Source organism: Aquarana catesbeiana, linkage group LG02, assembly GCF_042186555.1.
Source record: "Aquarana catesbeiana isolate 2022-GZ linkage group LG02, ASM4218655v1, whole genome shotgun sequence".
Taxonomy (NCBI): Eukaryota; Metazoa; Chordata; class Amphibia; order Anura; family Ranidae; genus Aquarana; species Aquarana catesbeiana.
In genome coordinates this window covers 532,422,953-532,438,297 of record NC_133325.1, presented here as the reverse complement: position 1 = coordinate 532,438,297, position 15,345 = coordinate 532,422,953, and positions in this window count along the sequence as shown.

Sequence of the window (15,345 nt, the reverse complement as noted above, 5' to 3'; positions counted from 1 at the left end):
ATTCTTATCAGAAATTGCTTAAATAGGGTCCTATGTATGTATATAAACAATATTCCACCAATAATCCCCATGTAGAAAAAAAATTATATGCATACTCTTATCAGAAATGCTTTAATTAGGTTCCTATGTATATTTATAAACAATATTCCACCCATTACCCCATATAGAAAAAAAATGATATGCATAATCTTATCAGAAATGGCTTAAATACGTTCCTATGTATATTTATAAACAATATTCCACCCATAATCCATATGTAGAAAAATAATTATATGCGTATTTTTATAAGAAATGGGATAAATATATTCCTATGTATGTTTAACAACAATATTCCATCCATAATCCCCATGTAGAAAAATAATTATATGCATATTCTTATGAGAAATGGGTTAAATAGGTTACTATGTATATTTATAAACAATATTCCACCCATAATCCCCATGTAGAAAAATAATGTTATGCATATTCATATCAGAAATAGGTTTAATATGTTCCTATGTAAATGTATCAAAAATATTCCACCCATAATCCCCATGTAGAAAAATAATTATATGCATATTCTTATCAGAAATGGCTTAAACGCGTTCCTATGTATATTTATAAACAATATTCAACCCATAATCCACATATAGCAATATGATTAGATGCACATTCATATCAGAAATAGGTTTAATATGTTGCTATGTAAATTTATAAACAATATTCCATCCATAATCCCCATGTAAAAAAATAATTATATGCATATTGTTAACAGAAATGGGTTAAATAGGTTACAATGTATATTGATAAACAATATTCCACCCATAATCCATATGTAGAAAAATAATGATATGCGTATTTTTGTAAGCAATGGCATAAATAGGTTCCTATATATATTTATAAACAATATTCTAACTATAATCCCCATGTAGAAAAATAATTATATGCATATTCTTAATAGAAAATTGGTTAAATAGGTCCTATGTATATTTATAAACAATATTGAACCCATAATCCCCATGTAGAAAAATAATGATATGCATAGTCCTATCAGAAATGGGCTAAATAGGTCCCTATGTATATTTATAAACAATATTTCACCCATCATCCCTACGTAGAAAAATACTTATATGCATATTCTTATCAGAAATTGGTTAAATATATTCCTATGTATGTTTAACTACAATATTCCATTCATAATCCCCATGTAAAAAAATAGTTATATGCATATTCTTATGAGAAATGGGTTTAATAGGTTACTATGTATATTTAAAAACAGTATTCCACCAATAATCCCTATGTAGAAAAATAATTATATGCATACTTGTATCAAAAATGGGTTAAATAGCGTCCTATGTACATTTATAAACAATATTCCATCCATAATCCCCATGTAGAAAAATAATTTTATGCATATTCATAACAGAAATATGTTTAATATGTTCCTATGTACATTAATAAACACTATTTCACCCATAATCCCTAGAAAAATACTTATATACATATTCTTATCAGAAATTGGGTTAACTATGTGCCTATGTATATTTATAAACAATATTCCACCCATAATCCCCATGTAGAAAAATAATTATATTCGTATTCTTATCAGAAATGGGTTAAATATATTCCTTTGTATGTTTAACTAGAATGAATATTCCATTCATAATCCCTATGTTTAACTAGAATGAATATTCCATTCATAATCCCTATGTAGAAAAATAATTATATGCATATTCTTATCAGAAATGGGTTAAATAGGTTCCTATGTATATTTTTTAAACAATTTCCCACTATAATCCCCATGCAGAAAAAATATTATATGCATATTCTTATCAGAAATGCTTTAATTAGGTTCCTATGTATATTTATAAACAATATTTCACCCATAATCCCTGTGTAGAAAAATACTTATATGCATATTCTTATCAGAAATTGGTTAAATAGGGTCCTATGTATGTATATAAACAATATTCCACCAATAATCCCCATGTAGAAAAAAAATTATATGCATATTCTTATCAGAAATGCTTTAATTAGGTTCCTATGTATATTTATAAACAATATTCCACCCATAACCCCATAAAGAAAAAAAATGATATGCATAATCTTATCAGAAATGGCTTCAATACGTTCCTATGTATATTTATAAACAATATTCCACCCATAATCCATATGTAGAAAAATAATTATATGCGTATTTTTATAAGAAATTGGATAAATATATTCCTATGTATGTTTAAAAACAATATTCCATCCATAATCCCCATGTAGAAAAATAATTATATGCATATTCTTATGAGAAATGGGTTAAATAGGTTACTATGTATATTTACAAACATTATTCCACCCATAATCCCCATGTAGAGAAATAATTATGTGCATATTCTTATCAGAAATGGGTTAAATAGGTTACTATGTATATTTATAAACAATATTCCACCCATAATCCCCATGTAGAAAAATAATGTTATGCATATTCATAACAGAAATAGGTTTAATATGTTCCTATGTAAATGTATAAACAATATTCCACCCATAATCCCCATGTAGAAAAATAATTATATGCATATTCTTATCAGAAATGGCTTAAATACGTTCCTATGTATATTTATAAACAATATTCCACCCATAATCCATATGTAGCAAAATAATTATATGTGTATTTTTATAAGAAATTGGATAAATATATTCCTATGTATGTTTAAGAAACAATATTCCATCCATAATCCCCATGTAGAAAAATAATTATATGTATATTCTTATAAGAAATGGGTTAAAAAGTTACTATGTATATTTAAAAACAGTATTCCGCCATTAATCCCTATGTAGAAAATAATTATATGCATGTTCTTACCAGAAATGGGTTAAATCAGTTCCTATGTATATTTATAAACAATATTCCACCTATAATCCCCATACTGAAAAATAATTATATGCATATACTTATCAGAAATGGGTTAAATAGGTTACTATGTATATTTATAAACAATATTCCACCCATAATCCCCATGTAGAAAAATAATGTTATGCATATTCATATCAGAAATAGGTTTAATATGTTCCTATGTAAATGTATAAACAATATTCCACCCATAATCCCCACATAGAAATATAATTATATGCATATTCTTATCAGAAATGGCTTAAATACGTTCCTATATATATTTACAAACAATATTCCACCCACAATCCCTATGTAGAAAAATACTTATATGCATATTCTTATCACAAATTGGTTAAATAGGGTCCTATGTATGTATATAAGCAATATTCCACCAATAATCCCCATGTAGAAATATAATTATATGCATATTCTTATCAGAAATGGCTTAAATACGTTCCTATGTATATTTATAAACAATATTCCACAAACAATCCACATGTAGAAAAATAATTATATTCATATTCTTATCAGAAATGGGTTTAATATATTCCTAATTAGGTTCCTATGTATATTTATAAACAATATTTCACCCATAATCCCTGTGTAGAAAAATACTTATTTGCATATTCTTATCAGAAATTGGTTAAATAGGGTCCTATGTATGTATATAAACAATATTCCACCAATAATCCCCATGTAGAAATAAATTATATGCATATTCTTATCAGAAATTCTTTAATTAGGTTCCTATGTATATTTATAAACAATATTCCACCCATAATCCAAATGTAGAAAAATAATTATATGTGTATTTTTTATAAGAAATGGGATAAATGGGATAAATATATTCCTATGTATGTTTAACAACAATATTCCATCCATAATCCCCATGTAGAAAAATAATTATATGCATATTCTTATGAGAAATGGGTTAAATAGGTTACTATGTATATTTATAAACAATATTCCACCCTTAATCCCCATGTAGAAAAATAATGTTATGCATATTCATATCAGAAATAGGTTTAATATGTTCCTATGTAAATGTATCAAAAATATTCCACCCATAATCCCCATGTAGAAAAATAATTATATGCATATTCTTATCAGAAATGGCTTAAACGCGTTCCTATGTATATTTATAAACAATATTCAACCCATAATCCACATATAGCAATATGATTAGATGCACATTCATATCAGAAATAGGTTTAATATGTTGCTATGTAAATTTATAAACAATATTCCATCCATAATCCCCATGTATAAAAATAATTATATGCATATTGTTAACAGAAATGGGTTAAATAGGTTACAATGTATATTGATAAACAATATTCCACCCATAATCCATATGTAGAAAAATAATGATATGCGTATTTTTGTAAGCAATGGCATAAATAGGTTCCTATATATATTTATAAACAATATTCTAACTATAATCCCCATGTAGAAAAATAATTATATGCATATTTTTAATAGAAAATTGGTTAAATAGGTCCTATGTATATTTATAAATAATATTGAACCCATAATCCCCATGTAGAAAAATAATGATATGCATATTCTTATCAGAAATGGGCTAAATAGGTCCCTATGTATATTTATAAACAATATTTCACCCATCATCCCTACGTAGAAAAATACTTATATGCATATTCTTATCAGAAATTGGTTAAATATATTCCTATGTATGTTTAACTACAATATTCCATTCTTAATCCCCATGTAAAAAAATAGTTATATGCATATTCTTATGAGAAATGGGTTTAATAGGTTACTATGTATATTTAAAAACAGTATTCCACCAATAATCCCTATGTAGAAAAATAATTATATGCATATTTGTATCAAAAATGGGTTAAATAGCATCCTATGTATATTTATAAACAATATTCCACCCATAATCCCCATGTAGAAAAATAATTTTATGCATATTCATAACAGAAATATGTTTAATATGTTCCTATGTAAATTAATAAACACTATTTCACCCATAATCCCTAGAAAAATACTTATATACATATTCTTATCAGAAATTGGGTTAACTATGTGCCTATGTATATTTATAAACAATATTCCACCCATAATCCCCATGTAGAAAAATAATTATACTTGTATTCTTATCAGAAATGGGTTAAATATATTCCTTTGTATGTTTAACTAGAATGAATATTCCATTCATAATCCCTATGTTTAACTAGAATGAATATTCCATTCATAATCCCTATGTAGAAAAATAATTATATGCATATTCTTATCAGAAATGGGTTAAATAGGTTCCTATGTATATTTTTTAAACAATTTCCCACTATAATCCCCATGCAGAAAAAATATTATATGCATATTCTTATCAGAAATGCTTTAATTAGGTTCCTATGTATATTTATAAACAATATTTCACCCATAATCCCTGTGTAGAAAAATACTTATATGCATATTCTTATCAGAAATTGCTTAAATAGGGTCCTATGTATGTATATAAACAACATTCCACCAATAATCCCCATGTAGAAAAAAAATTATATGCATACTCTTATCAGAAATGCTTTAATTAGGTTCCTATGTATATTTATAAACAATATTCCACCCATTACCCCATATAGAAAAAAAATGATATGCATAATCTTATCAGAAATGGCTTAAATACGTTCCTATGTATATTTATAAACAATATTCCACCCATAATCCATATGTAGAAAAATAATTATATGCGTATTTTTATAAGAAATTGGATAAATATATTCCTATGTATGTTTAAAAACAATATTCCATCCATAATCCCCATGTAGAAAAATAATTATATGCATATTCTTATGAGAAATGGGTTAAATAGGTTACTGTGTATATTTACAAACATTATTCCACCCATAATCCCCATGTAGAGAAATAATTGTGTGCATATTCTTATCAGAAATGGGTTAATTAGGTTACTATGTATATTTATAAACAATATTCCTCCCATAATCCCCATGTAGAAAAATAATTATATGCATATTCTTATCAGAAATGGCTTAAATACGTTCCTATGTATATTTATAAACAATATTCCACCCATAATCCATATGTAGCAAAATAATTATATGTGTATTTTTATAAGAAATTGGATAAATATATTCCTATGTATGTTTAAGAAACAATATTCCATCTATAATCCCCATGTAGAAAAATAATTATATGTATATTCTTGTGAGAAATGGGTTAAAAAGTTACTATGTATATTTTAAAACAGTATTCCGCCATTAATCCCTATGTAGAAAATAATTATATGCATGTTCTTACCAGAAATGGGTTAAATCAGTTCCTATGTATATTTATAAACAATATTCCACCTATAATCCCCATACTGAAAAATAATTATATGCATATACTTATCAGAAATGGGTTAAATAGGTTACTATGTATATTTATAAACAATATTCCACCCATAATCCCCATGTAGAAAAATAATGTTATGCATATTCATATCAGAAATAGGTTTAATATGTTCCTATGTAAATGTATAAACAATATTCCACCCATAATCCCCATGTAGAAATATAATTATATGCATATTCTTATCAGAAATGGCTTAAATACGTTCCTATGTATATATATAAACAATATTCCACAAACAATCCACATGTAGAAAAATAATTATATTCATATTCTTATCAGAAATGGGTTTAATATATTCCTAATTAGGTTCCTATGTATATTTATAAACAATATTTCACCTATAATCCCTATGTAGAAAAATACTTATATGCATATTCTTATTACAAATTGGTTAAATAGGGTCCTATGTATGTATATAAACAATATTCCACCAATAATCCCCATGTAGAAATAAATTATATGCATATTCTTATCAGAAATTCTTTAATTAGGTTCCTATGTATATTTATAAACAATATTCCACCCATAATCCAAATGTAGAAAAATAATTATATGTGTATTTTTATAAGAAATGGGATAAATGGGATAAATATATTCCTATGTATGTTTAACAACAATATTCCATCCATAATCCCCATGTAGAAAAATAATTATATGCATATTCTTATGAGAAATGGGTTAAATAGGTTACTATGTATATTTATAAACAATATTCCACCCATAATCCCCATGTAGAAAAATAATGTTATGCATATTCATATCAGAAATAGGTTTAATATGTTCCTATGTAAATGTATAAACAATATTCCACCCATAATCCCCATGTAGAAAAATAATTATATGCATATTCTTATCAGAAATGGCTTAAATACGTTCCTATGTATATTTATAAACAATATTCAAACCATAATCCCCATATACCAATATAATTATATGCACATTCATATCAGAAATAGGTTTAATATGTTGCTATGTAAATTTATTAACAATATTCCATCCATAATCCCCATGTAAAAAAATAATTATATGCATTTTGTTAACTGAAATGGGTTAAATAGGTTACAATGTATATTGATAAACAATATTCCACCCATAATCAATATGTAGAAAAATAATGATATGCGTATTTTTGTAAGCAATGGCATAAATAGGTTCCTATATATATTTATAAACAATATTCTAACTATAATCCCCATGTAGAAAAATAATTATATGCATATTCTTAATAGAAAATTGGTTAAATAGGTCCTATGTATATTTATAAATAATATTGAACCCATAATCCCCATGTAGAAAAATAATGATATGCATATTCTTATCAGAAATGGGCTAAAAAGGGCCCTATGTATATTTATAAACAATATTTCAACCATCATCCCTACGTAGAAAAATACTTATATGCATATTCTTATCAGAAATTGGTTAAATATATTCCTATGTATGTTTAACTACAATATCCCATTCATAATCCCCATGTAAAAAAATAGTTATATGCACATTCTTATGAGAAATGGGTTAAATAGGTTACTATGTATATTTAAAAACAGTATTCCACCAATAATCCCTATGTAGAAAAATAATTATATGCATATTCGTATCAGAAATGGGTTAAATAGCGTCCTATGTATATTTATAAACAATATTCCACCCATAATCCCCATGTAGAAAAATAATTTTATGCATATTCATATCAGAAATATGTTTAATATGTTCCTATGTAAATTAATAAACACTATTTCACCCATAATCCCTAGAAAAAATACCTATATACATATTCTTATCAGAAATTGGGTGAACTATGTGCCTATGTATATTTATAAACAATATTCCACCCATAATCCCCATGTAGAAAAATAATTATATTCGTATTCTTATCAGAAATGGGTTAAATATATTCCTTTGTATGTTTAACTAGAATGAATATTCCATTCATAATCCCCATGTTTAACTAGAATGAATATTCCATTCATAATCCCTATGTAGAAAAATAATTATATGCATATTCTTATCAGAAATGGGTTAAATAGGTTCCTATGTATATTTTTAAAACAATTTCCCACTATAATCCCCATGCAGAAAAAATATTATATGCATATTCTTATCAGAAATGCTTTAATTAGGTTCCTATGTATATTTATAAACAATATTTCACCCATAATCCCTGTGTAGAAAAATACTTATATGCATATTCTTATCAGAAATTGGTTAAATAGGGTCCTATGTATGTATATAAACAATATTCCACCAATAATCCCCATGTAGAAAAAAAATTATATGCATATTCTTATCAGAAATGCTTTAATTAGGTTCCTATGTATATTTATAAACAATATTCCACCCATAACCCCATATAGAAAAAAAATGATATGCATAATCTTATCAGAAATGGCTTAAATACGTTCCTATGTATATTTATAAACAATATTCCACCCATAATAGATATGTAGAAAAATAATTATATGCGTATTTTTATAAGAAATTGGATAAATATATTCCTATGTATGTTTAAAAACAATATTCCATCCATAATCCCCATGTAGAAAAATAATTATATGCATATTCTTATGAGAAATGGGTTAAATAGGTTACTATGTATATTTACAAACATTATTCCACCCATAATCCCCATGTAGAGAAATAATTATGTGCATATTCTTATCAGGTTAAATCAGTTCCTATGTATATTTATAAACAATATTCCACCTATAATCCCCATACTGAATAATAATGACATGCATATACTTATCAGAAATGGGTTAAATAGGTTACTATGTATATTTATAAACAATATTCCACCCATAATCCCCATGTAGAAAAATAATGTTATGCATATTCATATCAGAAATAGGTTTAATATGTTCCTATGTAAATGTATAAACAATATTCCATCCATAATCCCCATGTAGAAAAATAATTATATGCATATTCTTATCAGAAATGGCTTAAATACGTTCCTATGTATATTTATAAACAATATTTAACCCATAATCCCCATATACCAATATAATTATATGCACATTCATATCAGAAATAGGTTTAATATGTTGCTATGTAAATTTATAAACAATATTCCACCCATAATCCCCATGTAGAAAAATAATTTTATGCATATTCATATCAGAAATAGGTTTAATATGTTCCTATGTAAATTAATAAACACTATTTCACCCATAATCCCTAGAAAAATACTTATATACATATTCTTATCAGAAATTGGGTTAACTATGTGCCTATTTATATTTATAAACAATATTCCACCCATAATCCTCATGTAGAAAAATAATTATATTCGTATTCTTATCAGAAATGGGTTAAATATATTCCTTTGTATGTTTAACTAGAATGAATATTCCATTCATAATCCCTATGTTTAACTAGAATGAATATTCCATTCATAATCCCTATGTAGAAGAATAATTATATGCATCTTCTTATCAGAAATGGGTTAAATAGGTTCCTATGTATATTTTTTAAAAAATTTCCCACTATAATCCCCATGCAGAAAAAATATTATATGCATATTCTTATCAGAAATGCTTTAATTAGGTTCCTATGTATATTTATAAACAATATTTCACCCATAATCCCTGTGTAGAAAAATACCTATATGCATATTCTTATCAGAAATTGCTTAAATAGGGTCCTATGTATGTATATAAACAATATTCCACCAATAATCCCCATGTAGAAAAAAAATTATATGCATACTCTTATCAGAAATGCTTTAATTAGGTTCCTATGTATATTTATAAACAATATTCCACCCATTACCCCATATAGAAAAAAAATGATATGCATAATCTTATCAGAAATGGCTTAAATACGTTCCTATGTATATTTATAAACAATATTCCACCCATAATCCATATGTAGAAAAATAATTATATGCGTATTTTTATAAGAAATGGGATAAATATATTCCTATGTATGTTTAACAACAATATTCCATCCATAATCCCCATGTAGAAAAATAATTATATGCATATTCTTATGAGAAATGGGTTAAATAGGTTACTATGTATATTTATAAACAATATTCCACCCATAATCCCCATGTAGAAAAATAATGTTATGCATATTCATATCAGAAATAGGTTTAATATGTTCCTATGTAAATGTATCAAAAATATTCCACCCATAATCCCCATGTAGAAAAATAATTATATGCATATTCTTATCAGAAATGGCTTAAACGCGTTCCTATGTATATTTATAAACAATATTCAACCCATAATCCACATATAGCAATATGATTAGATGCACATTCATATCAGAAATAGGTTTAATATGTTGCTATGTAAATTTATAAACAATATTCCATCCATAATCCCCATGTAAAAAAATAATTATATGCATATTGTTAACAGAAATGGGTTAAATAGGTTACAATGTATATTGATAAACAATATTCCACCCATAATCCATATGTAGAAAAATAATGATATGCGTATTTTTGTAAGCAATGGCATAAATAGGTTCCTATATATATTTATAAACAATATTCTAACTATAATCCCCATGTAGAAAAATAATTATATGCATATTCTTAATAGAAAATTGGTTAAATAGGTCCTATGTATATTTATAAACAATATTGAACCCATAATCCCCATGTAGAAAAATAATGATATGCATAGTCCTATCAGAAATGGGCTAAATAGGTCCCTATGTATATTTATAAACAATATTTCACCCATCATCCCTACGTAGAAAAATACTTATATGCATATTCTTATCAGAAATTGGTTAAATATATTCCTATGTATGTTTAACTACAATATTCCATTCATAATCCCCATGTAAAAAAATAGTTATATGCATATTCTTATGAGAAATGGGTTTAATAGGTTACTATGTATATTTAAAAACAGTATTCCACCAATAATCCCTATGTAGAAAAATAATTATATGCATACTTGTATCAAAAATGGGTTAAATAGCGTCCTATGTACATTTATAAACAATATTCCATCCATAATCCCCATGTAGAAAAATAATTTTATGCATATTCATAACAGAAATATGTTTAATATGTTCCTATGTACATTAATAAACACTATTTCACCCATAATCCCTAGAAAAATACTTATATACATATTCTTATCAGAAATTGGGTTAACTATGTGCCTATGTATATTTATAAACAATATTCCACCCATAATCCCCATGTAGAAAAATAATTATATTCGTATTCTTATCAGAAATGGGTTAAATATATTCCTTTGTATGTTTAACTAGAATGAATATTCCATTCATAATCCCTATGTTTAACTAGAATGAATATTCCATTCATAATCCCTATGTAGAAAAATAATTATATGCATATTCTTATCAGAAATGGGTTAAATAGGTTCCTATGTATATTTTTTAAACAATTTCCCACTATAATCCCCATGCAGAAAAAATATTATATGCATATTCTTATCAGAAATGCTTTAATTAGGTTCCTATGTATATTTATAAACAATATTTCACCCATAATCCCTGTGTAGAAAAATACTTATATGCATATTCTTATCAGAAATTGGTTAAATAGGGTCCTATGTATGTATATAAACAATATTCCACCAATAATCCCCATGTAGAAAAAAAATTATATGCATATTCTTATCAGAAATGCTTTAATTAGGTTCCTATGTATATTTATAAACAATATTCCACCCATAACCCCATAAAGAAAAAAAATGATATGCATAATCTTATCAGAAATGGCTTCAATACGTTCCTATGTATATTTATAAACAATATTCCACCCATAATCCATATGTAGAAAAATAATTATATGCGTATTTTTATAAGAAATTGGATAAATATATTCCTATGTATGTTTAAAAACAATATTCCATCCATAATCCCCATGTAGAAAAATAATTATATGCATATTCTTATGAGAAATGGGTTAAATAGGTTACTATGTATATTTACAAACATTATTCCACCCATAATCCCCATGTAGAGAAATAATTATGTGCATATTCTTATCAGAAATGGGTTAAATAGGTTACTATGTATATTTATAAACAATATTCCACCCATAATCCCCATGTAGAAAAATAATGTTATGCATATTCATAACAGAAATAGGTTTAATATGTTCCTATGTAAATGTATAAACAATATTCCACCCATAATCCCCATGTAGAAAAATAATTATATGCATATTCTTATCAGAAATGGCTTAAATACGTTCCTATGTATATTTATAAACAATATTCCACCCATAATCCATATGTAGCAAAATAATTATATGTGTATTTTTATAAGAAATTGGATAAATATATTCCTATGTATGTTTAAGAAACAATATTCCATCCATAATCCCCATGTAGAAAAATAATTATATGTATATTCTTATAAGAAATGGGTTAAAAAGTTACTATGTATATTTAAAAACAGTATTCCGCCATTAATCCCTATGTAGAAAATAATTATATGCATGTTCTTACCAGAAATGGGTTAAATCAGTTCCTATGTATATTTATAAACAATATTCCACCTATAATCCCCATACTGAAAAATAATTATATGCATATACTTATCAGAAATGGGTTAAATAGGTTACTATGTATATTTATAAACAATATTCCACCCATAATCCCCATGTAGAAAAATAATGTTATGCATATTCATATCAGAAATAGGTTTAATATGTTCCTATGTAAATGTATAAACAATATTCCACCCATAATCCCCACATAGAAATATAATTATATGCATATTCTTATCAGAAATGGCTTAAATACGTTCCTATATATATTTATAAACAATATTCCACCCACAATCCCTATGTAGAAAAATACTTATATGCATATTCTTATCACAAATTGGTTAAATAGGGTCCTATGTATGTATATAAGCAATATTCCACCAATAATCCCCATGTAGAAATATAATTATATGCATATTCTTATCAGAAATGGCTTAAATACGTTCCTATGTATATTTATAAACAATATTCCACAAACAATCCACATGTAGAAAAATAATTATATTCATATTCTTATCAGAAATGGGTTTAATATATTCCTAATTAGGTTCCTATGTATATTTATAAACAATATTTCACCCATAATCCCTGTGTAGAAAAATACTTATTTGCATATTCTTATCAGAAATTGGTTAAATAGGGTCCTATGTATGTATATAAACAATATTCCACCAATAATCCCCATGTAGAAATAAATTATATGCATATTCTTATCAGAAATTCTTTAATTAGGTTCCTATGTATATTTATAAACAATATTCCACCCATAATCCAAATGTAGAAAAATAATTATATGTGTATTTTTTATAAGAAATGGGATAAATGGGATAAATATATTCCTATGTATGTTTAACAACAATATTCCATCCATAATCCCCATGTAGAAAAATAATTATATGCATATTCTTATGAGAAATGGGTTAAATAGGTTACTATGTATATTTATAAACAATATTCCACCCTTAATCCCCATGTAGAAAAATAATGTTATGCATATTCATATCAGAAATAGGTTTAATATGTTCCTATGTAAATGTATCAAAAATATTCCACCCATAATCCCCATGTAGAAAAATAATTATATGCATATTCTTATCAGAAATGGCTTAAACGCGTTCCTATGTATATTTATAAACAATATTCAACCCATAATCCACATATAGCAATATGATTAGATGCACATTCATATCAGAAATAGGTTTAATATGTTGCTATGTAAATTTATAAACAATATTCCATCCATAATCCCCATGTATAAAAATAATTATATGCATATTGTTAACAGAAATGGGTTAAATAGGTTACAATGTATATTGATAAACAATATTCCACCCATAATCCATATGTAGAAAAATAATGATATGCGTATTTTTGTAAGCAATGGCATAAATAGGTTCCTATATATATTTATAAACAATATTCTAACTATAATCCCCATGTAGAAAAATAATTATATGCATATTTTTAATAGAAAATTGGTTAAATAGGTCCTATGTATATTTATAAATAATATTGAACCCATAATCCCCATGTAGAAAAATAATGATATGCATATTCTTATCAGAAATGGGCTAAATAGGTCCCTATGTATATTTATAAACAATATTTCACCCATCATCCCTACGTAGAAAAATACTTATATGCATATTCTTATCAGAAATTGGTTAAATATATTCCTATGTATGTTTAACTACAATATTCCATTCTTAATCCCCATGTAAAAAAATAGTTATATGCATATTCTTATGAGAAATGGGTTTAATAGGTTACTATGTATATTTAAAAACAGTATTCCACCAATAATCCCTATGTAGAAAAATAATTATATGCATATTTGTATCAAAAATGGGTTAAATAGCATCCTATGTATATTTATAAACAATATTCCACCCATAATCCCCATGTAGAAAAATAATTTTATGCATATTCATAACAGAAATATGTTTAATATGTTCCTATGTAAATTAATAAACACTATTTCACCCATAATCCCTAGAAAAATACTTATATACATATTCTTATCAGAAATTGGGTTAACTATGTGCCTATGTATATTTATAAACAATATTCCACCCATAATCCCCATGTAGAAAAATAATTATACTTGTATTCTTATCAGAAATGGGTTAAATATATTCCTTTGTATGTTTAACTAGAATGAATATTCCATTCATAATCCCTATGTTTAACTAGAATGAATATTCCATTCATAATCCCTATGTAGAAAAATAATTATATGCATATTCTTATCAGAAATGGGTTAAATAGGTTCCTATGTATATTTTTTAAACAATTTCCCACTATAATCCCCATGCAGAAAAAATATTATATGCATATTCTTATCAGAAATGCTTTAATTAGGTTCCTATGTATATTTATAAACAATATTTCACCCATAATCCCTGTGTAGAAAAATACTTATATGCATATTCTTATCAGAAATTGCTTAAATAGGGTCCTATGTATGTATATAAACAACATTCCACCAATAATCCCCATGTAGAAAAAAAATTATATGCATACTCTTATCAGAAATGCTTTAATTAGGTTCCTATGTATATTTATAAACAATATTCCACCCATTACCCCATATAGAAAAAAAATGATATGCATAATC